Genomic DNA, 15,625 nt, shown 5'->3' on the forward strand with positions numbered 1-15,625 from the left:
ATAATTTGGATGTTAGCCCCTTATCAGATATGTCATTTGCAAATAACTTCTCTCAGTCCATAGGTTGCTTTTTCATTTTGTTGATGATTTCCTTAGCTCTGTGAAATCTTTTTAGTTTCATGTGATCCCATTTGTTTATTTTTTCTTGTGTTGCCCCTGTCTGAGAAGATATATCTAAAAATATATTGCTAAGACCAGTGTTAGAAACTTTACAGCCTATGTTTTCTTCTAAGATTTTTATGATTTTAAGTTTTTAATCCATTTTGAGTTTACTTTTGTATATAGTGTAAGGATCAGTCCAGGTTTATTGTCTTGCATGTAACTGTCCAGTTTTCCAAACACCATTTATTGAGGAAACTGTCTTTTCCTCATTGTATATTCTTGCCCCCTTTATTGTAGATTAACTGATCATATAAGTGTGGGTTTATTGCTGGTCTCTTATTCTGTTCCATTGTTCTGTGTCTGTTTTTGTGCCAGCAACATGCTGTTTTGATTACTATGTCTTCGTAGTATGGTTTGAAATCAGGGAACATAATACTTTCAGCTTTGTGCTTCTTTCTCAAGATTGTTTTGGCTATTTGGGATATTTTGTGGTTTCATCCAAACTTTAAGGTTTTTTCTACTTCTGTGAAAAATGCCATTGGTTATTCTTGGTTTATAATACTCGCATTTTATAGAATACATTTATCTCTAAAAATGTAATAATAAAAATAAACTATTTGGATGATTCTGCCTATTGTTACAGCAAGTATTATATGTATTTTCATTTACTTAATACATTTAACAAAATGATGACTAAGATATTTCTCAAAATTCACACTAAAGATAGATGTTGATATTTCAAAAATCCATTGGGGTCCCTTGCCGGCGCCGTAGTGATTAAGTTCACATACTCCATTTCAGCGACCTGGGGTTCACTCGTTGGGATCCTGGGCATGGGCCTACACACCACTCATCAAGCCATGCTGTGGAGGGATCCTACACAGAACTAGAAGGAGTTACAACTAGGATATATAAGTATGTACTTGGGCTTTGAGGAGAAAAAGAAAAACAAAAAGAGGAAGATTGACAACAGATATTTGTTCAGGGCCAATCTTCCTCACCAAAAAAAAAGAAATCCATTGGCATGTCTACAAAATGAATTGTGCTGCTTGGACATGGCTAGTGATAAGACAGGCACCACAGATTGACGGATTACACAGACTCAGTTACACTCACTCCCTGTAGCAAAATCTGTTTTGGTGAGAGTTCTCCAGAGAAACAGAACCATATAAATATGAGTGTGTTTGTGGGTATTGGATCGATGTATGCACACATACAATATGCATATAAAGAAATTTATCATGAGGAATTTGCTCATGCAAGTATGGAGGCTCAGAAATCTAGATTTCTATCTGCAAGCTGGAGAACCAAGAAAGTTTGTGGTGGTGTTCCAGTTCAAGTCCAAATGCCTGCAAACTAGGAAAGCCCATGGTGTGAGCCCCAGTTTTCAAGCAGGAGAAGATCCTTGTCCCAGCTAAACCAGTCAGGCAGAGAGAGAATTCTCCCTTCCTCTGCTTTTTTGTTCTATTCAGTCCCTCGACAGATTGGATGAGAGGCAGTCACATTGGGAAGAGCAATCCACCTTCTCAGTCTACCTATTCAAATGCTAATCTAATCCAGAAACATCCTCACAGACACACCCAGAAATACTGTTTAAACAAATATCTGGGCACCCTGTGACCCAGTCAGGTTGACACATATAATTAACCATAACAAATATGAAAATGATACGGCAAGATCACTTTTGTTTAAAACTTATATAACATCTTTCATCAGGTAAGAAATTTACGAACATAAGGTGCACAAACAAAGGTCTGTTTTGAATTTTGTGACCCTAAATGCTACACCACCTTCAGTGAAGATTTTCCATAGCCTTCCCCCTAGCAGCATCAAACCAACAGAGAATCTCTATTAAATCCTCTGAATCTGGAAGTTAGTTTGAAATTAACCCTTCATCACCCACTCCTCTGCAGCATCACCTTCCACATCCATGGCAAACGATAGCTGCTTTCATTTTCCTCCCACTTCCTTCAAATGACCACAGCTTTATCCTTCAACTTACTTGATGAGGAACAGTAAATTACATTGCTTTTTATTTAAATATTTGACTTTATGTTTTTAACAAATTTATGTAATTCTCTCTGTTATTTCCCATACTATAACTTGGCATAATACTTATGACAGTATATAACACAAACTTTATGTTTTAAAACTTGCAAGCCAAAAATTTGTTAACAACCTGTCTCAATCAGTGTTCAGGAAACAAAGTTTTAAATATTCTACATAATAAATTACTACACAGGTGCCTTTTTGTATTTAATTATATTTTAGGAAATTAGTTGGAGATTTTAGACTAATGTGAAATTCATAATAAACATCCCATTTAAAAGAATGGGAAATAGACCGTCTGATAGCATTTTGTGGCATAATTACTGCTTTTCAGTAATGGGTTAGTGAAGTTATGTGGGAGACGCATGTATATTTCTGTCAGGAAGCCTATTATTTTTATCAACACACTAATGGTCTTTCATTACATATGATTTGAACAAACAAATGAAATGGTCCAATATTCATTTTGAAATTTTGAAGGCATGTGCTCCCTTGATACTTTTCAAGAAATCAGATTATATTTTACGTTTTATGTATATGTATAGTTTAGTGTGGTGGTGGAGCACTGTTACCACACCTTCAATACGTGTTCTTCTACACCAAAAGCATAAGATAGCTCATACTGAAACACTGTAATTCAGAAACAATAATAATATAAACATTTAAATAAAAACGATTGATCATTACAAAAATAACATTTTGAATAATACTTACTGCTGACCATTGCATTTTCCTTCACTACTGATAACAATGATAGAATAACTTTATTTCAGAATTCCAAAAGAAAATACTTGGCTCTGAAATGTCTTGTAATTTTGCATTTACTTGTTTATTCCTCTTTTCCTTCTGGAACTTGAAAACTAATGTTTTTGAAATATATAACTAATAAAATTTGTCACATATTTGTATTATAAAATGAGACTTTCTGAACCTTAGTTTCTCTCTCTTCAAGTCATTCTACATGCAATTATCATTTTAATGTCCATAAAAAATGTTTATCATATACTTGCTGTGTTTTCTAAACCAAAATTGTAAACCAAACTTTCATGCTGAATCTCACCCCAGATTTTCTATCCAAAAAAAATTCTCTAATGTTGGTTCTCTATCAAACACTAATCTCCAGTGTTTGGCTTCTATTTAGAATACATCACACTATTCATTCATTCTACACATATTTATTAAAATAATAGTAATTAATAATGTTAATTAATAATCAATATTTTCCTTCAAGATTCAAATAATCTAAAAGTGGAAGAGTACTAATGGTCAAATCATTTATTAGCAATATGGAAAGAACCATTTTTTTTTGGCATCAAAATCACCTCTAGTGAAGACAAAATAAAATAAAACAGAACATGAAAACCAAAAATACTCTTATTCAGTTGAGTATGCAGACCTCAGAAGGAATGCTTAAGGAAGAGTAGTTGATAGTTTGGCTAATATTTGGACATTGTTTTGCTGTCACATATGCAAGATGAAGTTGATAGCTGTGTTAGTAGGACAATGGAATATATTGTTTCAGAGACTCAGTGTTGGAAGAGAAAACGTCTGAGTTGTCTGTGTAGGAGCAGAATTAGGGAATTTATTCGGTGTTGTGTTTTGTAGATCCTGCTTCACATATCCATGACACTTTTCTTAAAAATATCCAAACATAATATTCTTTGGGATGTGTGAATTATTGCTTCTTTTGTTTTTGCTTTGTACCTTAAATACACATCAAGGTGCTAAGCCCTGTTTCAAGAGGGTTTGCATAGCAAATATTGCTGCAAGTATCAATTCACATTTTGTGTTTGTAGTTCTATTGAAAGATATGAAATGACAGAGTAGAGAGTGTAATAAATGTTGACTTATGATGGTGAAGGTCACCGAGAGAGATGGAAGAAGCGTCCAGTGGGCATAAGGGAAGGGATATATTTATTATTAGAAAATCTTTTTGCTAATTTTTGAAATCTAATTTTAAAATATAGCAGTCTTGCTCTTTTTCCTATTGTTTCAATCTCTTTTGATGTATTTAATCATTTCATATGTAAATATTTTACAGATTGTTTTATCATCTAGGCATGCTCATCTTCTCTTCTTCCTTTTGTTTTTCTGCTGTCTAACATTCATTGAGGATCATCTCCTGTGTTTTGTGAAGAAATCTCTTGGAACAGGCATGGTGTTATAGCGAGTGGTTGGGGATTCCTAGAGTTTTGACAGTCTTGGTACCTATTTTATGTTGACCAAGACTGCCTTAATATTCCCCTCAACTTGACTAAACTTTAGACAGGTTTCTTCCTGACTATAGCCTCTTGCCCTCCCTTTTCATAGACTGTTTACTTTAGAAAACCTGCAGTTGTAAATTCTTTCTCTTCTTCTTTGAGACATAAACCTTCTCCCAGACATTTGCCAGTTTTACAACCCAGGAATATCTTCTCCAGCTGCTGAGAGACACATCTTTGAAATGTAATCCTAAGGAAAGATAGTTTTCCTATTTCCCTATCTCTGTGGGTGGATAGGAGCCTGACTTCAATAAGTATCAATTAGCAAACACAGATGACTATTCACCTTGACCAACCTTGCCACTAACATCCTCTAGTACTTTGACACCAGCTCATCCCAGTGCATAAAATCTCTCTTGTGGCATTGAATTCAATCTCTCTCTCCAATTGCAATAGTCTTGAATAAAGACTTCCTTGCCTGTTTAACTTGTCCGGTGCAATTGTTCTTTGATAGTGTATACTTTTTGAGTTGATGGTGCTTGGACAATAAGAGTTATAAAAGTTTGGGTATAAACCTGCTTAAGCTACATTCAGGAGTTTTTGGATACTGGGGGTGGGGGTTGGGGAGGGAGTACTTTTCTCCCAGTTAAAGACTCTTGCCAAAAGTTCGATTTTTCTTCTTTGTCTTTTCAGTGAGTATCACTTCTTGAGGATGTTGGCTTTATTCAGGGGTGTCATAACAGAAAACTGTATGTTTTTTCTATTTCTGCTGTGACTGCATTTGTCACCTCTTCCTCCTCTCAGCCAGGTTTCTATTTTCTATTTCTCTTCTGCCTTTGAAATACAACATATTTAAAATCCATAGCTAATTCTAAATAAAAATCTGCTAATAATATCTATGCATATGCCTGGGGCTGATTTCCTTAGAACAAATTGTTAAATATATCTTTAATTTAGAAAAATTATGAAAACTGCATCTTTTTTCATATATTCAGAAAATTTCTAAGTATATATAGCTGTAAAGTCAGATTTATTAAAGTATAATTTAAATGCAGTAAAAATTCACTTCTTTTTGCTGCACCATTCTGTGTGTCATAGTAAATGTACACAGTTAGCCAACCAGAACAATCAAGAATTAGAATAGTCCCATGACAGCAAAAACTTTGCCTTCTATCCCTTTATAGTCAATCTGTTTCTCCCACATCAGCTTGTAAACTCCATTGATTTGTTTTCTATCCTTGTAATTTTGCCTTTTCAAGATGTTGTAAAAATAGAACATACACTATGTAGAATTTGCACCTGGCTTTTGAGCCTGGCTTCATTTTGAGATTCATCTATCTTATTGAGTCTATCAGTTGTTAGTCCTTTGTTATTGGTGAGTAGTATTCCACTGTATGGATATACCATAATTCATTGACTCGTTCACCAATTGATAGATATTTGGGTTGTTTTTAGTCTTTGGTTATTACAAATAAAGAGATTATGTACATTCACATAGAAGTCTTTGTATTGGGCAAATAATAATTTTAATTAACTTTGCTCTATTTTTTTCTGATAAAAACATATAAACATAAAAATTTCCAAAAGTAAGGCAGTTAATGGTGTTTCAATGTTAAGTCTAATGGCTTAATCCTAGATCTCTCATGTTCAAGCTGAACACATTTGGATAATTCTCGAAATTTTATGAGCCTCAGACTTCTAATTTTCAAAACTAGATTAAAACAACCTATTTGTTTCAAAGAGATGTTAAGAGAATCAAATGAGATAATATTTATAAAGTCTCTCTGTAATCTCTCTTTTTCAGTCAACTAATACTTTCCAAGTGAGGAGTAACTAACATGTGTGAGTCCACACCATAATCATCTGGAAAATTAATCCAAGAAGGTTTATCTCAAATTTTGGGCAGATAAGCACCTAAACCATTGTGTAGATTTAAAAATCCTTTTCAGTATTTCAGTGATAGCTGTTAACATTCTGCCTAGACTATGTGAATGAACCCTTAGTTTGCAATGGTAAAAGTACACCAATATGTGATATATCACAATAATGTAGGATTTCAATGGAACTACCACAGCCTAATGACTAGTAGAGTGACTTAGAAACACTTACATTTATTTAATGTTGAACCAGGTTACTACGCCCTATAAAACCCAGTTTTTAACATTTTCTAAACTTTAGTCTAGAGTTAAGCCCATGACCTCATCATGTTCAATGTCAGTTGTCCATATTACAGACTTTTGATTTAAGTTTCTTTTAGCTTTGCTGAAATATCATGCTAAACCAGTTAGCAGGAGAAAGGAAACTACTTTTCAAATAATAATTCTTGGACTATCAATACAAACTGTCTAGTTAACGACCAGGTATTAAGCCAATCCAGCCTGAAGAAGGTCATTCACATTCTTTCCAGCTCAACTTGTTTTGGTTGACTAGTTTAAACCCACGCCTACTAAGAAAAAGTCCTGTCAAAGTGAGCAGAGTATAAACTAATAACCAAAGGGCAATCAATCTGAAAGTATAGCCACTATCCAGATTGAATCTTTTACTCTGAAGATGATAAGATGCTGTTAACATACCAAAAAAGAGCAAAGTCTAAATGGTTAAAATAATGGATGGACCAGAAGTGAATCAAGTGCTACCAAATGGGCTTCATAAAATGGCTTTTATTTTGCTCCCAGAAAATTACGATCCAAATATAGTATTTCAACTTATTTAATGTTTATTTCTACTATGATGAAGACTGTGAAAATAGCAGTAGGTAGACATTAAGTGAGAGAAAACTTGATTTCTAGGAAGTAGTGCCAAGGTCTTAATCATACTTATAGTAGATTCTCAAGAGTATAGTGGGTGTGTGGATCTTTATCTTTTGACCATAGTAAAATCTTGTCTGCTCTGTAACCTTCTGTCAGTCATAACACAGCAAATCAGTAGATGTTACTTGGGATCTCATTTTTAATCTATAAGAAACCTTTTTTCTGGCCAAAAATTTAAATGGAATGTCAATCTTGGGTATTGCAGGAAGCCTACTGATAGATAGATGGATATTTTATCTAACCTTTTATACATCTGGGAGTAGACGATGCATGCAAATTAACTTATTTATTATAGTTCCTACTGGTTTGATAGATTTAATGGACGTGGGCAATTCTTTCTTGCTGTGTTATTGATAATTGCCCTTTTATTGCCATTTGGTATCTGTTTGCTTGTTTTAGTCCATTGTGCCTCCATAATATAATTAGTTAGCTTAACTCTAGATTGCCTATGGGTAACAAAATAGTTTTTCAAGAGTAATCCAATAAAATCTTTTGTGTCTTTAGAATGCAATGTCAGTTTTAGCAAATGTTCAGAATTTTTAGTAAAATTTTGAAACTAGCTGAGCATATTTTGGAACAACTCAAGGGAAACCATGATTAATCTACATGTTAGAGGTAGAGTTTAACTCGTTTATCTCTGTCTTCCAAAGTGTAACAGATTACATGTACTTTTATACCACCTGAAATGTTTATTTATTTTTTCTCTCCTATCTTTTAAGACCACATGATTTCAGGTCTCTTGTGCACAATATGAGATAAAAAACAATGACTATAACCTTTGCGGATTGCAGGTCAAATCCTTATGTCTTATGAAATAATTTCTCTAAGTTATTAATTTAAAATGTAAAACAATCCATAATATATTCTTTTTTTCTTTGTTTATTAAATGTCTGCATTTGGAATACTAAATTTGACACAGTAAATAGATGCTATTTTTAAAAATATATTTCATATGTATATTGACATGGATTTAGTGGTCATATAAGCAATCAAGAGAATAAAAGAAGCAATTAAGAACTAAAAGCACTAAATCCAAACATATAATAATGACAGAAAAATATTTGGGGATAGAAATCACATATAAATTAAGATATGTATTCTTTTTAAAAAAGCATAATTGAGAGGCTGGCCCCATGGCCTAGTGATTTAAGTTTGGCATACTCCGCATCAGTGGCCTGGGTTCAGTTTCTGGGCGCAGACCTACACTACTTGTCAGCAACCATGCTGTGCTGGTGGCCCACATACAAAATAGAGGAAGATTAGCACAGATGTTATCTCAGAGCAAATCTTCCTCAGCAAAAAGAAAAATAGCATAATTGAGAATGAATTAGGTTCTATGTAATTGAGATATTTTGAGTAAACAAGGTATTTTTTAAATAACAGAAGGAAAGAACACAGTGGTCAGAACACACTGAAATGAAAAGGAAAACGTACACACATGAGAAAACAGACTGTTTACATGGGCTGTAAGGACTAGAGTAAAGATCGTACCCTTTAATAGGTTGAAACTGTGAGGTAGCAGTATATGTTGTTTGCATGTCTTGTCATGGAGGATTTAGAAGATTCTTCTTCTTTTTTTTAACACATGTTAGTAAATAGATATCTTCATAATACAGATATCTGCTAAACTATAGAATGTGACTAGTACTCCAAATGACTGTAAGAAATTGTACATTGAAAATAGCCAGTCTTCATGTTTACACACATATATACCACAGGCAAAGATTTATAATGTTCCCATGAGTTTCCTCTAACACAGAGAAAAAGGGAAAATAAAATCAATTTCTATTTGCTAAGGTCTCTGGACATCATTTCAAGCTTATATAACAACTAGAAGAATTCAAAAGAACATTATTACATACTGAGATGTCTGTTTAAAATTAGAAAATAATTGGCTTTTATTTGGGGCTAGAAAAAATGAAATTTTTCTTTGCTTGGTAGTAAGCTTCACTTGTTTTACTTTTGTAGTTTTAAGTTAGTAATTTTAAATTAAAAAGAAATCTAATATAATTATAAATATAATTTAAACAATATATAAATAATTAAAAAAACAAAATAAAAGTTCTCTTTCGATGAACCCCCAGTGTTTACTCCAACACCCCAGGCATAAAAAAATTTGATGCAAAGCTTTCCAAATCTTTCTCAACATATATTGAACATTTTGTTCACATATACACATATGTAGGAAAAATGCAAAAATATAGGTTATATTTTATGTTAAAAATAATAAGCTTTTTATTGTTGCAATTGAACTTCCCAGAAATAACCTCTTATAATACATGTATATATAAGTGTTCATATGATACCTATGCTTGGATTAAAGAACACAGTACATTGAACACCTATGGGCCCACCACCCAGCACAAGCAATTGGACATACCCACAATAGTTACCTGCCTAATCTCATCACTAGAAGAAATTTTTCCTATGTTTATGTGTGTGTGTGTGTGTGTGTGTGTGTGAGAGGAAGATTGGCCCTGAGCTAACGTCTGTTGCCAATCTTCCTCTATTTTTTATGTGGGCTGCTGCCACTGTGTGGCTTGAAAGTGGTGCCAAGTCCCCAACTGGGATTCGAACCTGTGAACCACAGGCCACCAAAGCAGAGTGAGCAAACTTAACCACTACACCACCGGGTCGGCTCCCCCTTTATTTTCTGTTTCGTTTCTTTGCTTATACAATAGTTTAACATATGTGCACATTGCTTTCAAATATAAATGAAATTGAACTGTATGCATTTCTCCCTATATCATACTTTTTTTCATTATACTATATGTAGGTTTTAGTTATGCTGCTTTAAATAGGTTCTGTCAATTAAGTTTTCACTATTGTTAAATAAGTTGTAAAATTTCCTTTCTTATTCTATGGCATGGCACAATTTGGGGGCAATGTTTTCTTTTGAAGCTAACATGGCCAATTAATCCTTTAAAAAATTCTAAAAATGTAGGACTTTGGCAGATGTAGGATGTTTTTTATTACTATTTTTATCGAGCATTAGTCAAATTACATTTCCCATTTCTTCTTTTACTTAGCATTTTACATATTTTTCAAGGCATTATTTTATAGTTTGTTTCACTTGAAACTCAATGACATGTCATTTTATACCATTATTTTATTACTTAAAATCTCTTTTGTCCAAAATCATTCCAATATTTCACCATAATTTTGTCTTATATTTTGCTTATTTTAATAGCCTTTATAAAAAAACAATTTCTGCAATAATCAGCACTATGATATTACACATACATTGTAATATATGCAAAATTTAGGCATACATCTAAAACCAAAAATAGGATGCAATCGTATGTCATAAAACTGTACTTTGTGAACAAAGATAGAACTTGAAAGATAGAAAGAAAGAGGGAACATGAAGTAAATATATTGTGATTTTTAATGTGCATGTATTTTATTTATTGGGGAGCCCACAGCACTGTGCACCATCTCAGAGGAATTCACCTACAAGTGGTTCACAAGAGGGAGAGAGAACACATGCAGCAGCACGCAAGTGAGACCAACCCTGTGTCCACCACGAGGGCCGTCCACAAAAAGATGGAGCATTTCAAGGTACCCCAGGACTGTGGCAGCCTTGGGCCAGGGTGCTCATGGCTGCTGCCATGCTGCCTTCAAGAGCATTTTGGTATTAGATGTTTTAGGTAATTGACTTTTCTGCTAGGAATGCAGGAAATTCAGTCTTGGTTTAATTTTAAAGTAATTTCAGAGCCCTTTGCTTGTGTTACTAAATCTCCTAATGCATGTTTTTAAGAGAAGTAGTTTAGAAAGTGTTTATTCCTATTCTAAAAAAAATTTTAATCATAGTATTTTAACAAGGACTCAATTTTTTTTGGGGGGGGTAGGAAGTATGCATATTTTTCTTTCTATTCTACTCTCAACAAATAATTTAGGCCTGATGCCAAGTTAATGTTTTTGACTTTCTTTTTGTATTTCTTCTTATGGCTCACCTAACTAATTCTTCTATTTCTTGAATCTAAGTCTTTTTCTTTCTTGGATAATGTTTTCATTAGATGAAAGGATCAGAAGTATTTGTTCATGTAAACTCTTGATCACATAACTGACTGATATTTTGGCTGAGTACACTCTATTTTGAATATTATAATCTATGTTTAGATTTGGCTTAAGCATTTATTGCAATTGGAATGAAAGGTTTGAAAGTGAACATAGCATATGTGTTAGAATAGGTTGTTGACAGTCTTAAAATTTCACGTTAAAAACTCTGGAAATAGTCAAATTTCTGATTCCAGAAAGATGGAATAGACATACTTTTCCCTGTCCTCCCATTATGTACAAAAAAAAAAAGCACCAAATCCCTGGATGGTATATATATTTATAAAGTAAACATAAGAAGATTCTAAAATGGAAGGAAGGAAGGTACACTTGCTAGGGCCATGGGGACGCAAGGAACAGAACTGTCATGAATTCCCTGGGCTTTCTTTTTGCCTCATATATCTCAAACTTGGAGCTGAAGAAGCTAGCAATCAGGAAACACCAACAGATACAGACAAAAAAAGACCCCAAAAAGCCTGCTCCTTCTAGCAAAAGGACCATAAAGCGGCAACCTAGCAGAACAAAACAAACCAAAAACCCTTTTAGACATAACCACTCTACTTCACCAAAACACAGAAGAAACAGAGATGCCCCCTACCCCACACCGACAATGGCTCAGTGAGGAGCCTAGACATTGACACTGGTGAGGCTGTAGAAAGTTACCTCAACATTCTTGCTGGAGGACGTCAGACAGGCCAAGTGGATGGCTGGGATTTCATCTCCACTGGATGGAGAATATCACCAAACACTTGAAGAAGACATGAAATTAATTCCACACAATCTCTTTCAGAAGATGAGGGAAAGTTTCCCAATTTATTTAATGAAGCTTACATCACCTTGATACCAAAACCAGACAAAGACAGTACAAATAAAGCTGCAGACCATTATCCTTCATGGATAGAATCATAAAAATTCTTAACAAAATATTAGCAAATAGAATTCAGCAGTATACAAAAGGAAGTATATACCATGAACAAGTGGAGTTTATTCCTGGAATAAATCAATCCATGTAGTCCAGAATATTAACAGGCTAAAAAAGAAAAATCATATGATTATATCAACTCATAAATAAAAGCATTGAATAAAATTTAACACCAATTAATAATAAAAGCTGCCAGGAAAGTAGAAATAGAAGAGCACTTTCTAAACGTGGTAAAGAGTATCTGCTATCAACCTATAGTCATAATCTCACCTATTGAAGATGGACTGAATGATTTCTCCCTATGTTTGGGAACAAGGCAAGGATGCTCACTCTCACCACTCTTACTCAACATACTGCTGGAAGTTCTAGCCAGTGAAATAAGGCAAAGCAAGGAATAAAACACATACAGATCAAGAATGAAGAAATAAAACTACCCCTATTTGTCAATGATACTATTGTTGATATAGTAAATCCCAAGAAGTTTGCAAAAAAAAGAAAAATTCCTGGAATTAATGAGTGAATTCAGTAAGGTTATGGGATGTAACATACATATATAAAAATAAATGTTATTTCTATATAGCAGAAACACAGCCATGAACACCAAAATTAAAAATATAATACCATTTACAATCACTCGAAAAGTTGAGTACTTTGATGCAAATCTAACAAAGCATGTACAGAATTTCTATACTGAAAAATACAGAATACTGATGAAAAATCAAAGAATATCTAAATAAATGGAGAGAGATACTGCCCTAATTGGTACATAGGTTTAATGCAGTTCCCATCAAAGTTCCAGCAACATTTTTTAATAAACGAAATTATTCTAAAATTTACATGGATGGAAAAAGGAACTAGAATAGCTAAAACAATTTTGAGGATAAAGAAAGAATAAAGTGGAAGGGAGCATTCCAACTCTTTTCAAGACATATTGTAGAGCTTTTTTATGCAGTTTATTATATACAGTGAACAAGTAGTTTGGTATTGGTGAGGGATATACACATAGCTCAATGGAGCACCATAGAGAATCAAGAAAGAGATCTATATAAATATACCCAATTGGCTTTTGATAAGGTGCAAAAGCAATTCAATGGAGGAAGGACAGCCTTTTCAACAAGTGCTCTTGGAGCAAGTGGACATTTATTAACTCCATATGGACCATGTACTAAATGTAAAGCGTAAAACTAAAACACTTTTAGAAAAAATAGTAGAAATCTCTTCAGAATCTCGGACTAGAGAGAGGGTTCTTAGATTGGACACCATAACATAAGCCATAACAGAAAAAATTGAAGAAATAGACTTTGTCAAAATTAAAAATTTTGCTCTGTGAAAGACCCTGTTATAAGGATGAAAAGACAAGCTACAGATTGGAAGAAAATATTTGATGCATATCCAAAAAAGTATTAGTGTAGAGATTATATAAACAATTTCCAAAACTCAACAATAAAAATAAAAATCTAGCTATGTAATGGGTAAAAGAAAAAAGAAACATTTCAACAAAGAGGCTATCCAGATAACAGGCACATGAAGAGATGTTCAACATTATTAGTCATCAGGGAAATGCAAATTAGAACCACAATGAAATATCACTAGATATTTATCAGAGAAGCTAAAATAAAAAATACTAACAGCACCTAATCCAGGCAAGGAGGCAGAGCAACTGGACCACTTATGCATTTCTGGTGGGAGTGCAAAAGAGTACAGTCACTCTGTAAAATAGTTCAGCAGGTTCTTAAAACCAAACTAAAGTAAACTAAACATGCAGCTAACATATGACCCAGCACTTGTCCTCCTGGGCATTTATCCGAGAGAAATGAAAATTTATGTTAACATAAAAACCTGTACATAAATGTATACAGCAGCCTTATTCATAATAGCCCCCAACTAGAAACAACCCAGGTACCATCAACAGGTGAATGGGTAAACGAAATATGGTAGATCTGTGTAATGGAATACTACTCAACAGTAAAAAAGGAAGGGACTATTGACACACACCACAAGTTAGATCAATCTGCAGAGAATTATGCTGTGTGAAAAAAGCCAGTTCCCAAAAGTAATATATTGTGTGTTCTCACTTACATTCTTGAAATGTCAAGATTATAGAAATGGAGAACAAACTAATGGTTGCCAGAGATTAAGGAGTGGGTGAAGGTGGGAGAGAAGTAAATATGGCTATAAAAGGGCAAAATGAGGGATGCTTGTAATGGTGGAATTGCTCAGTATTTTAATTGTTATAAAAATATCCTGGTTGTGATGTTTCACTGTAGTTTTGCAAAATGTTACTATTTAGGGATCCTGGATAAGGGGTAGATGGTACTTTATTTTTTCTTATACCCACATGTGAAGCTACAATTATCTCAAATTTTTGTTTTCAAAAAGTTTAATTTTTGACAATGCATGTAGACTCTTTTCTGCTTGATAAAGAATAAACTATTTTCAAGACTCAAGTTAAATGTCAGCCTTTCTCTGAAGCTCTCTCTCCAATTGGCTGTCAGTAATAGTGACGATGTTCCTTTTCTGACTTATGCTTAACTTCTTGTGGTTGACCATGTCCAGATCGTCTTTAAGTCTAATGATACAAGAAGAAATGAAATCCTAGAGTATATAATTAAGGTGAGATAAAACTTTTCTTATTTGGTAGTAGACAGACCTTGAGTACTGACATGGCACCTCCTTTACCAGTGGAACAAAAGGCAGTGAGGACACCCCTATGGCCTCTTCTGTGCTAGTAAGTATCTCTTTTCACAGAATGGCTCTTACCACTTAACACAGGTTTACCTATAGGAGCAAATGGCAAGGAACTGAAAGGAGAGCCGTGCTACTCACTTGTATTTATTGAAAATTTAACCGAAGAACATAAAAATCAACAATACAAAGAGATTAATGCACCGTATGTTCATCACAGCATTATTCACAATAGCCAAGACGTGGAAGCCACCCAAGTGCCCATCGACTAACGAATGGATGAACAAGATGAATGGATAAACAGACACACACACAGTGGAATACTACTCAGACTTAAAAAAGACAAAATAGTCCCATTTGCAACAACATGTATGGACCTTGTGGGTATTATGTTAAGTGAAATAAGCCAGACAAGGACAAACATCATATGATTTCACTCTTTTGTGGAAGATAAACAAACACATGGGTAAAGAGAATGTATTAGTGGCTACCAGAGGAGAAGGGATGGGGGGTGTGAGTGAAAGGTTAAAGGGCACATATGTATAGGGACAGATAAAAACTAGACTATTGGTAGTAAGCACAATGTGGTCTATATAGAAACTGATATATAATAATGTACACCTGAAAGTACACAATATTATAAGCCAATATGACCTCAATAAAATAGTTAAAAAATAAAAGAAAGGAAAACCCTTTGTACTTCTAGTTTGCAGATTTGATCATATACCAAAGTAGAAACCACCTAATCCTTGTTAAATTCGGCATTCTTGATGCTTTTTAAAACGCACCATGCCATC

Source organism: Equus asinus, chromosome 24, assembly GCF_041296235.1.
Source record: "Equus asinus isolate D_3611 breed Donkey chromosome 24, EquAss-T2T_v2, whole genome shotgun sequence".
Lineage (NCBI taxonomy): Eukaryota > Metazoa > Chordata > Mammalia > Perissodactyla > Equidae > Equus > Equus asinus.